Here is a 12,936-nt window from a genome sequence, read left to right as displayed (position 1 = left end):
TCCTAATGAGTCTAGGCCTTACCAAGTTGACAAGTAGAATTAATCAGCACAAGGATCTGTTATATAAAAGGCACCTGTGTGGTTTGACAGAAAATGGCCCTCAAAGGGAGTGGCACTATCAGGAGGTATTATTGGATGGAGTAGGTGTGGTCTTAGAGGAAGTGTGTCACTATGGAGGCAGGCTTTGAGGTCACATATATGCTCAAGCCACACCCAATGAGACTGTCTACTTCCTGTTGCTTGCATATCAACATTTAGCAGCTATCTCTCCAGAACCATGCCTACCTGCATGCCAGCCTGTCCCACCATGATGATAATGGACTGAACCTCTGAACTTTAAGCGAGCCACCAAAAATAATTGTTTTCTTCATAAGAGTTGCTGTGATCATGGTGTCTCTTCACAGCAATAGAAACCCTACTGAAAACAGCACACTTTTTGGTCCTAAGAACACAACCATGAACAAATTATCCAGTAATCTCAGAGCTAAAATTCTTGTGGGGGAAATGTTCACTGCCAGTCCATAAAACTCAGCTATAGGATGGCTCATCTATGCATCCTCTCAAAGCTCTGAACACAGCCTGGTGTACAAAGCAGGGAAGCAGAAGATACTTTCTGCCTGATTTAAAACTGTTAATTGTAAGGGTTAGTAATGCAGCTTATCTGAAGACTGCATTCCTAGCATGCACAAAGCCCTGAGTTCCACCCTCAGCACCACATAAAATGCAAATAGTGGAGCATCCCTTACAATCGCAGCACTTGGAAGGCAAAGGCAGGAGGATCAAAAATCCAAGGCCATTCTTAGCTACATAGTAATTTCAAGGCCCACCTGGGATACATGAGGTCCTGTCTTTAGAAGTGTGTGAGTGTGTGTGTGTGTGTGTGTGTGTGTGTGTGTGTGTGTGTGTGAGAGAGAGAGAGAGAGAGAGAGAGAGAGAGAGAGAGAGAAACAGACAGAGAGAGAAACAGAGAAAAAGAGAGAGAGAGAGAGAGAGAGAGAGAGAGAGAGAGAGAGAGAGAGAGAGAAAGAGAGAGAGAGAGAAGGAAATACAAGACTTCAAAATAATTTTAACATTTTTTTAGTTCACAAAAAGACATTTTTAGAAAGTTGCCTCAATGAGGCTGAAGAGATGGCTCAGTGATTAAGAGTAAATACTGCTCTTGAAGAGGACCAGAGTCCTATTTCCAGACCCCACATTGGTGGTTCACAATCACCTGTAACTATAAGTCCAGGAGATCTAAAGTCTCTAGTCTCTGCAGGCACTGGCACGCTCATGCTTATACACACACACATACACGTATCTAAAAGTAAAATAAATATTTTCTAAAGATAGCTGCCTTTAGTTTCTAACTAGTTATCAAGCTCCTAACTATCCTTCAGTGTTTTTGTGCAACGGATGTAACTCTTTACAGAAGTACACCACTAAAAAGGATCCACACACCACAGTCCTTCTATTATCCACTATGAGATGAGTTGGCACCTTTCAGGGTCCCAGGCAAAAGCAATGGGACAGTCATTCAAAGTGGCAGCACCATGCCCAGCCAGCAGGAGTGGCTCGCTAAACCACAATGCAGCAGGCTTTCCCATCTTAAAGCTCTGATCTCCACTCTGAGTGACGTCTCTGTTGAGGGGGTGTCTGACCTCTCTGGAAGTTTCCTTTCTTGAAAAGATACTGGAGCAGAGGAAAGCGGCTTGTCTTCTGTGGTTGGTGAACCAGCCCCAGACATGACACAGCTTTCACCACAGGCACTGAAAATCACTTTCATTTGATGTTTTTCCCTTCACTGCATCTTGCCTGCACCTACTGCATCCTCTCAGTCCTGTGCGCTCTCTGTGTATCTTGTGTTGTATCCTTTTGGTTCCTTGTTCTTCCTCAGGCTTCTCCATCTTGATCAATGTGCAGGCCAATAATGCTTCTTACCACATCTCAACACCATCCTAGGTGCCAAGAGGAAGAAGGACAAGGACACAGTAAATTTTCAGTAAACGTTATTCTCAAGTAGCAGGGTTGAGTGGAATATATGAAGTTGTTACAATTGTCTTCATTTTAATAGATGATAAAGGGAGATCTGCTCTTCTCCAGCTCCCTTGATTTCTACCTTGTTTTGATCCTTTTCCTACAAAAATGTGACACTTCCCTAAATCTTCCTGCCATGTGTCCTTCCTCAGTACCTTTTCAGGGCCCATAATTACAATAAAAAAAAATTATGCATTAAGGGGTAGCCCACATTCCCCTCCATGCAAGAACACAGTCTAGGGAGAGATATAAGAAAGAAAACTAAAATGCTGTGTGAAATTGCATGAGATGAGTATGGGGTCTTCAAGGACCATGTTACTGCAGTCTCCTAAACTAGTTATGCCATTGCTTTCTGGCACTGTGAGCCAATGATAGCAGTGGGGAGACAGAACACACCAGGCAAGGGAGCAGTCCAAAGGTCCTGAGATTCACAAATAATGTTCAAAAGCTACAATTGTTCAGAGTTTCGAGAACTGGGTCAGATCTTGAAGAAGTTTCTAAGCTCTGCTAAAGAGTGAGGACATTGCCCTGAGGTTACGAGAAAATATCAGAGCCACTGAAAGGAGAGAATGGTGTGAGCAGGCACAAAGAAAGCGCCAGTGAGCACGCCAGTGAGTGCTGGAAGGAAGCCCAGGGGAGCTGAGGGAGGGGTGAGAGATAAGAAGACCTGTGAACAAAATGAGAGAGGATTTGTTTATGGAATACTGTTAAAATGTTCTAAAAATAATCGTGTGTGTAGAAACCACTAGAGATGTCCACAAAAATAACTGTTAGTGCCAATAAACTCAGCAAGTTGGATACAAAAACAACATACTCTATGCACTAAAAAGGAGCAATATGTTACATTTCCATACTCTAACAAAGAACAACCCAAAAAAGTAAATAATAAAACACTTTATTGTATTAAAAAAAAAAAAGAGCCAGAAGGTGGTGGCCCATGCCTTTAATCCTAGCACTCTGAAGGCAGAGGCAGGCAGATCTCCATGAGCTTGAGGCCAGCCTGATCTACGTAGTGAGTTCCAGAACAGCCAGAGCTACGTAGTGATATCCTGCCTTGAAAAAAAGAAAATGGAGAGAGAGAGAGAGAGAGAGAGAGAGAGAGAGAGAGAGAGAGAGAGAAATTTGAAAATAAATTTAACCAAAGAAGCACAAAAGACTTACATGTAAAAACAAAAGGCTATCCCAGAAAAAAAAAAATTTTAAGGTAAAAGGAAATGCATCCCATATTCATAGAGTAAAGGCCTCAATGTTTATTAACATGTAAACTATTATTCAAAGTGCCTACAGATTTAATGTGGTCACTATCAATATCAAAATCTCAATGGAATCTTGTATAAAACCAGAAATTTTTATTTTATACAGAGTCAGAAGGAAATCCAAACAATCAAAACTATTTGGAAGAGCATTATACTTTCCGATTTCAAAACTCACCACAAAGCTACCGGAATCAAGCAGTGTGGGACTGGCAGCCAGCTGAGAGCAAAGACTGAGGCATACATAATGAGCTCGCCAACCCTCACCTGTATGCTGGATCATTTTTGACCAAGGTTCCAAGACCACTCAATGGAGATGTGGAAGGCTTTCAAAATATAGTCCTGAGAAGAAGAGACTGTGGAGCGCTGAGCCCTAAATGGGGCATCCATAGCACACCCTTTCCCACTCCAGGCTCAGGAATCTTCTTCCAGGAAGAGGGGACAGAAATATTACAAGATCCAGAGACAGCTCAAGGAAACCATGCTTTCCAGACACAGGAGGGCAGGCACACACAGAAACTGACAGTACATGTGACAGCATGCACAAGACCCGTCAAAGCTCAAACCAGCAAACAATCCCAGTACGGAGAAGAATACACACACACAACACCCCAGGCTGAGAAGCTACTAACAACTGAGAGCTGTTGGAAAAGGGAGTTTTCTTTAAGTATGTGGCCCCAGGTAGGTTGATCACACTCTGCGGCAGGTCCCCCTCCCTAAAGTAGTTAGGCAACACAAACTGGATTCTATGAATTAAAAAAAAAAAAAAAAGATGAAAACTAGAAGTTGGGTAGACATTGAGATGAAGGTGGAGAGTGTGGATCTGAAAGGAGATGGAGCAGTGGGGTAAATGGGATCAAAACACACTGCACAAAATTTTCAAAGGATTAATAAAAATATATTTTTAAAACATAATAGTGCTGGGGAAATATCCACAGTGGGGAGATGAAGTTAGTTGTAGTATATATATGAAAATTCCACCCTAAATCATATAATCTAGAACTATTTTATTAAATCAGAAGAAAACTAGAAAAAGCTTTATAACATTTAATCTATCAGTGGTTTCTTGGAGAAAGCACAGTGATAAAGGTGAAGACAGAAAAACTAGACTTTCCAGAACTAAATGTCCCCATGCATCAGAGAACACAATCAATAAAGCACACTAGCAGTTCGTACAATGTGATGAAATATTTGAAAGGAGCATATCTGATAATAGGTTAATATCTAGAATACAAAAGTATCTCTACCACTCAAAAAATACTTGACTGAAATAGACAAAGGACCATCCCGTTCTCTTATGTTCTCATTCCCCATTCCCTACCCTCTCGAGCTGGAACAGGGACTGAGTGGGAAAGCAATGAAAGAGATATCTTGCTAGAGGGAGACATCATGGGGATAAGGAGAAATCTGATGCTAGGGAAGTTCCCAGGAATCCACAAGGATGACCCCAGATTAGACTACTAGCAATAGTGGAGAGGGTGCCTGAGCTGGCTTACTCCAGTAATTAGATTGGTGAATACCCTGTCACCATAGAGCCTCCATCCAGCAGCTGATGGAAGCAGATGCAGAGATCCACAGCCGGGTACCAGGCCAAGCTCCAAAAGTCCAGGTGAAGAGAGGGAAGAGGGACTCATTGTAAGGAGCATCAAGATCAAGATGAGGAAACCTACAGAGATAACCAAACCAAACTAGTGGGAACTCATGAACTTTATAGACCAACAGCTGTGGAGCCTGCATGGGACTAGACTTGGGCCTCTGCATAAGTGAGACAGTTGTGTAGCTTGGTCTGTTTAAGGGGCCCCTGGCAGTGGGATCAGGATCCATCCATGGTGCATGAGCTGGCTTTTTTAATGTCCTATTACTATAGGTAATGGGACATTACACTATAGGTAATGTCCCATTATCTATAGTGGGACCCGTCACACAGCCTTAATGCAGGGAGAGGGGCTTGGACCTGCCTCAACTGAATGTATCAGGCTTTTCTGACTTCCCATGAGAGGCCTTACTTTTTCAGAGGAGGGGATGGGGGTGAGTTGTGGGGGGAAGGCTGAGGGGGAGCAGGAGGAAGGATGAAAGGGGGATCTGTGGTTGGCATGTAAAATGAATAAAAAATTTCTTAATAAAAAATATATTAAAAAGAAACAAAGGAGCAAAATATTTCTCAAAATAAGGTCTACACACAGCCAAGAAGCCCATGACGAAAATCCTCCTATCTCTAATAGCTAGAAAAATTAAAATCAAAACCATGGTGACACATCCTCACAAACTGAACTACAGACTGAGTTCAAAGCCAGTCTAAGCAACTTAGTGAAACCCTATCTCAAAACAAACATAGAGGGCAGAGGCTATAGCTCAGTGGTTGACTGCTTGTCTAACGTGTGGGGCCCTGGGTTCAGCCACTACATGAAGAAATAAATACAGCTTTGTTTAAAAAAATGGAGGAATTAGAATTTTTGAATGCCTGTGTGTTGGTGGGAGCCCCTGATGGTATGGCAGCTGTGGAAAACTGTCTTTCATGTCCATAGAAATAAGATCACTCTATGATCCAGCAACTTCATACTGGGCTTTGAGAGACACATCTGTGCTACCCAGTGTTCTTCTGCTGTGACACAAAGCTGAGCAAAGCTCTGTGCTTGGCTACAATTTCAGAGTTTTGACTTCATAGTTGCTTGGTCCCATGGACCTGAGGAGAGGCCATACGTTACGGTGGGGATCATGTGGTGGAGAAAACTGGCTCACCTCCAGACATCCAGGAAACAGACAGAAGAGAGGGTGCCAAGGACAACATATGTCCTTCCAGGCTACCCAGTGGCCCCTTCTTCCAACTATCCCCCAGTTTCCACCACCTGAGAACAATGTTATCAAATCATGAGCCTATCAATGGCTAAATCATTGATTAGGTCAGAGCCCTCGTGATGTGACCACTCACTAAAGCATTGCATTGGGGGCAAATCCTCCAACAAATACATTGGCCTTCAGGGGACATATAACATCCAAACCATAATCCCCAACAGAGTTGAAAGCAGGGTCACAAAAAAACACCTATATGGTCCTGTTCACTGTCTCAGGGTTCATGATAACCAAAAGGTGGAAACAAGTAAGCTATCTACACAGATAAGTAAATAAATAAATGGGGAAACCATGGAGTATTAAAAATGACAGAAATTCTAACACATCCCAAGGACGTTCTGCTCGGTGAAATAGGACAGTCACCAAGATAAACACTTTCTGTTTCCACATCTATGGTGTACTAAATATATGAAACAGAAAGCAGAATGGTTGCTAGGCACTGGCATGGAGGAGAGTTGTAGCTTAATGGGCACAGTTTCAGTTTTCCAAGATGAAGAGTTCTAGAGATTGGCTGCAAAGCAATGTGAACGTGCTTACCACTGCCCAACTGTGTACTTACACATGATTAAGAGGGTAAATTTCAAGTTGTTTGTATTTTACCACAATTTTTTAAAAACTGTAATGCCTTCGAGGAAAATTTTATTTCTAAAAGAATGCTGCTGGTGCTCGGTTTTGTTTCGAGATCTCAACACCAGGTCATTTTCTTCTCTTGCACAATGTTAGGCATATTGCTAACACCCTCCTCAGAGTACACAGAGGGATGGACATGGCTGTCCAATAAAAGGATAACCCCAGATCTCCATCACTACAGCTAAGGATGAATCATACAGGATGGTTTCGGTCTTGCCAACAAGTAAGCCAGTACATCCCCACTCCAGCCTGTGGTCAGTAAGTCATTGAGGGAAGCCAAGGCAGGGAGTCAAGCAGGAACCTGGAGGCAGAAACTGAGTAGAGACCATGAAGGAAAGTTGAAGTTGTGTACTGGCTTGCTATCCCTGGCTTGCTCAGATGTCTTTCTTATACAGCCCAGGCCCACCAGCCTAGCGAAAGGACCAATTGTAGTAGGCTGGGTCCTCCCACATCCCATTTCAGAAAATGCCTCACAAACATGACCATAGGCCCAATATGATTTGGGCAATTCTTCAGTTAAGGTGCTCACTATCCAGGTGACTCAAGCTTGTGTCAAGTTGACAAAAACTACCCAGCACAGTTGCTGTGGGCTGAGTATGCTAGAGAAGAGGTTTCTTCCCTTACACAGAAGGGGAGTCCACAGCTGGACAGTCTCAAGAGTTCACTGTGTGCACGCAGAAGCTGAGAAACAGCAAAGTAGACTGATTCCCCTAGCCAGGACTCCAGAAAAAGGCTGAGTATTTTATAACGAGCATAATCTAACACTGCTGATTGAGAACAGTAGAGACTTTTCTCACAACTCTCCAGATGCTACAGAAAAACGTGGCATCTTCCTCCAAGGATTGGCATCCCCCACACCCTACAGCCAAGCCTAAGAATGCATGGGCCCCTGTTCAAGCAGTGAGATCTATTGCTTAGCTCTGAAGATCACACAGATGGGTTTCCTCCTGTGTTGCAGCCTCCACCCACCCCAGGCCACAGAGTCTGTTTGAGGACCTTTTAGGAAGGACAGATCTTTTCAACAGATCAGTATCATTCCAGAAATTTCCAGAGTTGCAATTGAACTCACCTTATAGTGAGCATAGCATCTCCCTCTGGAGCCAGAAGGAGAATCGGGAGACATGTAAGACAAGAGAGTGAAGATGCCAGGATCCTTTATGTGTCTGCGGGGTTTTAGGACCAGGAAGGACTGTAGTCTATGCAGTCAGATTCTAAAACAAGGGCTGCCTGCTAGCGGGGGTCACCAGGCCACTGAGGAGTGGCTTTCTGAAGAGCTGAGTTCAGAATCGATTAAGCATTGGGGCTATTTATTGACCCTTTTATATTTCATAGAAAAGAAGGGAAAAATTCACCATGAAAATGAAATTCTGTCAGTAACCCCAATAGGCTTGCCCACCAACTAACGAGAACAAGGTAAATTTGAGCTCAATTTACTCAGATGGATAATAAAACTTTCAATTATGGCTACATTATTTGTTGCTATATGGTTGAAAGATTAGGTGACAATATGCAAAAAATAGTTTCTTCATATTATAATATTTAGTAATGTCATTTTATTTTTTATATGTTTCATTAAATTGTTTTGTGGCTTTATTATCTACCCAGATGCACAGCCCAGAAATACAATTATTCAGATTTAGAAGCAATAAAATTTGGCATGCATTTTCTCGTATTCAGAATTCCTGCATGTTAAAAAGAAATTATAGCATTCTTCCCACATTGCACCGCTCTGAGGCCCTCACAGACCCATTCATTAACCAAAGGCATTACAGAAAGCACACCATTTAGGTTAAAGGGCCCTTCGGATAACAGATATGCAGGCACAGAGCAAATATTTCAATGTAGCCCCGCCTTTCGATTATGACAATAATGGAGGCAAACGGATTCGCGCTCACTGTAATGTGCAGCTCCATGATGGATCCATGAAGTGCTGAAACTCTGGTTGCAAAGCAGCACACAGAGAAAGCACGATGACAGCAAAACCACCCACAACCACAGGGAAGCAGGAGTCTCACTTCATGGGGAAAAAGTGATGACTTCCCGGGGACTTGTATTTCAGGTAAGCACTGTAAGATGTCAGAGTCCTGAGCGCACACTGATGGTACATAGAGCATTAGGTGTGACCGTGGGAGTTCAGGAACAGTGGCCCCACTGCTCAGAAATATTCTTCCACTGGAAAGCCACAATTTTCTTTAAATGTCTAGTAAAATATAAAGAAATACCTTAGGGCTCCTCATCTGCCGTTAGTACTCTAATATATGTTGAACATATGATTATTTGAGATCATAGAAATCAAATTGGAAATGCATTAGGATATTGACAAGAGACTATATTGAGCCTTTTGTTTTTTGTTTTGTTTTGAGATAGCCATTGGTACTAAATGAAAAGAGACGTCCAAAAAAGGCTTAAGAGTGTGTCAAATGACAATCTTAGTATAGAAAAATAGAAATTGCAAACCAGAAACACATATTTGTCTTATAGAGAGGTTAAGCATCTTTCGTCCTAAAATCTAAACTCTAAAATTCTCTAAAATCTGAAACTTTTTGAGCACCAGTATAATACACCAAGTTGAAACTCTACATTTGAATTTAGAAAAGAATTGAAAATATGTTATTTTCAGACTATGTGTATAAGGTATGTATAAAACTCAAATTTTGTTTAAACTTGGATTCTGTCTCCAATATATCTCAATATGTATTGCAATTATGCACCCCCCAAAAAATCCCAAACCCGATCTCTTCTGGTCTTATACCTTTTTAACAATATACCTACATAGAAAAGGACTGATATAAAAAGTATGAAAAGAATTGCTAGAAGTTGATTAAAATGAGCAAAAATAATAATAATGCAGAGAAAAGGCATGGGCCATAATTTTGAAGAAGACTCATATGAACAGGAAACATTTGAGATCATATCAAGGAAATACAAAATGAGCTACCTCTGATAGCCATTTGACTGGCAGAATTAAGAAAGGCAACACTGGGAAGTGTTAGGGACCACATAGACACCCAATGAATAAGAAACTGGTAAGTTCCATTGGAAAATAATTAGACATCTTACAAAGTTAAATAATTGTAAATCCTACAACATTGTATTTCACTTATGGATGTGTCCTCAAGAAAAAAATCCCAAATGTATATTCCAATATGGAAGCACAAAAGTGTTTGCAGTACCGTTCTCAGGAATAAGAACCTGGAAATACTCCAGGACGTAAATTCTAGTGTGCTCCACAGTAAGATATTGTGAGACACTCAAAACCAATGAAGCTTAGCTATATGCAACAGTGTGGCCCACTCTTACTAATATAATGATTGAGATTAGAAGCTGCACGATTTTCTTTTCTAAGAAAAGAAGTTTAAAATAACTGTGCAATATAATGTTACGAACGTGTGTACATAGAGGCTATGTTTTAAAGCTGATGATGGGTATGAGATGTGAAAAAAAAAAAAAACCTGACTAGCTCTTCTGGGGGAAGAAAGCAGTGAGCCATGAAAGCTGCAGAACAGAAGAGCAGGCAAGCTACTGGCTGGTTCCCGCAGCTTGTGACGTCATAAACACCCATACAGAAGAAAGCATAGCCCACCTACCGACTGTGATGAGAGGGTATCGTGGAAGGAAACTTAAGCCCTGAAAATGCCAAAAATACTGTGGGGTAGCAGCATTCAGGTCCCTTTGGTGTGTGCGTGCATTTGTGTGTATGTGTGTGTGTGTGTGTGTGTGTGTGTGTGTGTGTGTGTGTGTGTGGTATGTATGTGTGTGCGTGTGTGTGTGTGTGTGTGTGTGTGTGTGTGTGTGTGTATGTGTGTTTCATCTAAATACATGATATGAGTTGTTCTCAGATGGTCAATTAAAAGTCATATTATTGTTAAAATGAGGATTAAGACATTTCAAGGCATCTTGTGCCAAAAATCATAATTATCAAAAAGACTGAGTGGGCTGGGAGATAAAAAGTTGCAAAAACACTTACTGTGCAAGCATGAGGGGACCTGAGTATGTGTCTCTAGCACCACCTAAAAGCCAAGCATAGAGGTATGAGTCTGTAATCCCTACACTGGGAAGGCAGAAACAGGAGGATCCCAAGGACTTTCTGACCTGTTAGTCTAGCCAATCAGTGTGCCCTGGGTTCCAAGATCCAATCTCAATAAATAAGGTTAAGATACAAGATGTTGACTTTCAGCTTCCATATATGCATGCATGCAAATACACACATATACACCACACACATACTCTATGATATGTGTGTGTATACATTGTATATATGTCCAGAGGACCTAGAAAAAAAAGAGAAGGCACTGTGGACTCAGCTTATGATCTCACTTGCAGGGTGGAGTTTCCTCTTGGAAGAAAAGCCATAGAGGGTGAGTAGAGGCTTGAACAAGACAGAAAATATGTGCATGGTCTTCTTCAATCCCCATTGTGTTCCAGATGTACCTGGTGAAAATATTCCTCATGTGTAGTTAACGTATTACCTAAGTCAAGAACAACTGACCCGTAGGGAAATAATCATATCTGAAAGCAGAACGCCTGGCCCCATGTTTTCCATCAGCTAGAATAACTGATGTCAGCAGTTGCATCCTGATGGACCTCCTTTTTCTCATCTCTTAAAACAGGCTATGTGAGGCGGAAGGAGGAAGGGCTGAGACCCTCACAGACAAGCTGGTTGACCTCTTCTCCTGTTTAGATTCTAGGCAGGATAGGGTAATCTTGCAAAGGGACTTTATTTGTGTCATCCAAGGATCAGAACACTGAACCGGACAACAGTTCCTAGCTGGTTGATTATCTGTGGCCTACAGACATGGCCAATTGAAAAGTTCATGTAGGTTAGGGCTTAAAAAGCAGGATGATGAGATACTTCCAGTTAAGATAGCTTTGTGAATCCTCACTTTAATAACCTTCTCTGCTACCAATAGTTAAAATGTTCTCTCTCTCTCTCTCTCTCTCTCTCTCTCTCTCTCTCTCTCTCTCTCTCATGCTCGCTCACTCGCTTGCTTGCTCTATAAGTAAAATGCTTCTTTTGCAAGCAAAAAGATCTGAGTTTGATCCCACAGAGCCCACATTCTTAAAAAGCCAGGCATGTTGGTATCTACTTAGAATCCTAGCAGTTGGGAGGCAGAGGTAGGTGGATCCCTGCAGCTCTCTAGCCAGTCTGACTTACTTGACAAGATCTAAGCCAGTGAAAGACCCTATCTAATAAACCAGTGTGGATGGTGCCTGAGGATGAGGTGCTGTGTGCCTGTAATCCCAGTGCTGGGCGGCAAGATGGGAAGATACCTGGTGCTAGCTGGCCAGCCAGTCTTGCCAAATCAAATCAGTTAGCTCTAGATTCAGAGACAGACACCTTTCTTAGTGGAGATGGATGGAGGAAGACTCCTGACACCTACCTCTGGCCTCCACATGAGCACACATATATACATGCCTGCACACACATGCACTCATACATAGCACATCCATGTACAGGCAACACATGCAAATTGAAAAATGTCTTTGAAAGAAACATAATCCAACCACCACGCTTAGAGGTGAGGCCTTCAGGGAATGATTAAGATTAAAAAAAAAAGCCGTCACACAAGTAAGAGAGAATGAGAGGTGAACAGAGGGTGTGTGTGCATGTGTGTGCGTGCGTGTGTGCGTGTGTGTGATGCCAGCGGCCATCTTGACACTTGATCAGCCAAGAAGTCCATCATCAGACATTGTCCCCCACTTTGAAGTAGCATCGTGAGCCTAAGTCAACCTCTTTCCCTGCAAGTTGCTCGCCTCTGGTGTGTTATTGGCAACAGAAAGTGGATTAATACAACTCCTTCCCAATTCCTCAGCCATGTAATGATGGAGCACACAGGATTGTGGGCCCGTGTGTATACTTGACTCATTAATGTGTATATCTCTGCATGAGAATTAAAGATAGAGCCTCAAATAGAGTCATTTTCTATTGTTTAACTCATAAGATGCAACCAGGATTTCAATAATTAAACATAAAATGACATATCTTCCTATAATTCATGTCCACAAATTCTCACCAACACTCTTTCATCCAATAGAGAGACTTGACTCTCATTAGCAACTCTATCAGTTATTTAGACAGGCCCGTGTGGCAAACCACAATACTGCGTGATTTAAAACACAAATCCCATGTATTACAAGTCCCGGCCCATACTAGTTGACAATCTGGGCTTTCCCAGGTCTCACACAT

General features: G+C 42.1%; 1 long non-coding RNA gene across 5 annotated transcripts in view; it reads right to left on the bottom strand.

Moving 5' to 3' along the window:
* The window catches only part of LOC128112609 (uncharacterized), a 292,581-nt gene that overhangs the window by 255,772 nt on the left and 23,873 nt on the right, over positions 1–12,936 (bottom strand). For all 5 annotated transcript variants that reach the window (XR_008219048.1, XR_008219050.1, XR_008219051.1 and 2 more), the window contains one exon: positions 1,673–1,937. This is a non-coding gene — a long non-coding RNA (uncharacterized LOC128112609). The remainder of the gene's footprint in view (positions 1–1,672; positions 1,938–12,936) is intronic.

This window comes from Peromyscus californicus, unplaced genomic scaffold, assembly GCF_007827085.1.
Source record: "Peromyscus californicus insignis strain IS unplaced genomic scaffold, ASM782708v3 Scaffold_17__1_contigs__length_78620276, whole genome shotgun sequence".
NCBI classification, from domain to species: Eukaryota; Metazoa; Chordata; class Mammalia; order Rodentia; family Cricetidae; genus Peromyscus; species Peromyscus californicus.
This window is presented reverse-complemented; position numbering and strand designations above follow the sequence as displayed.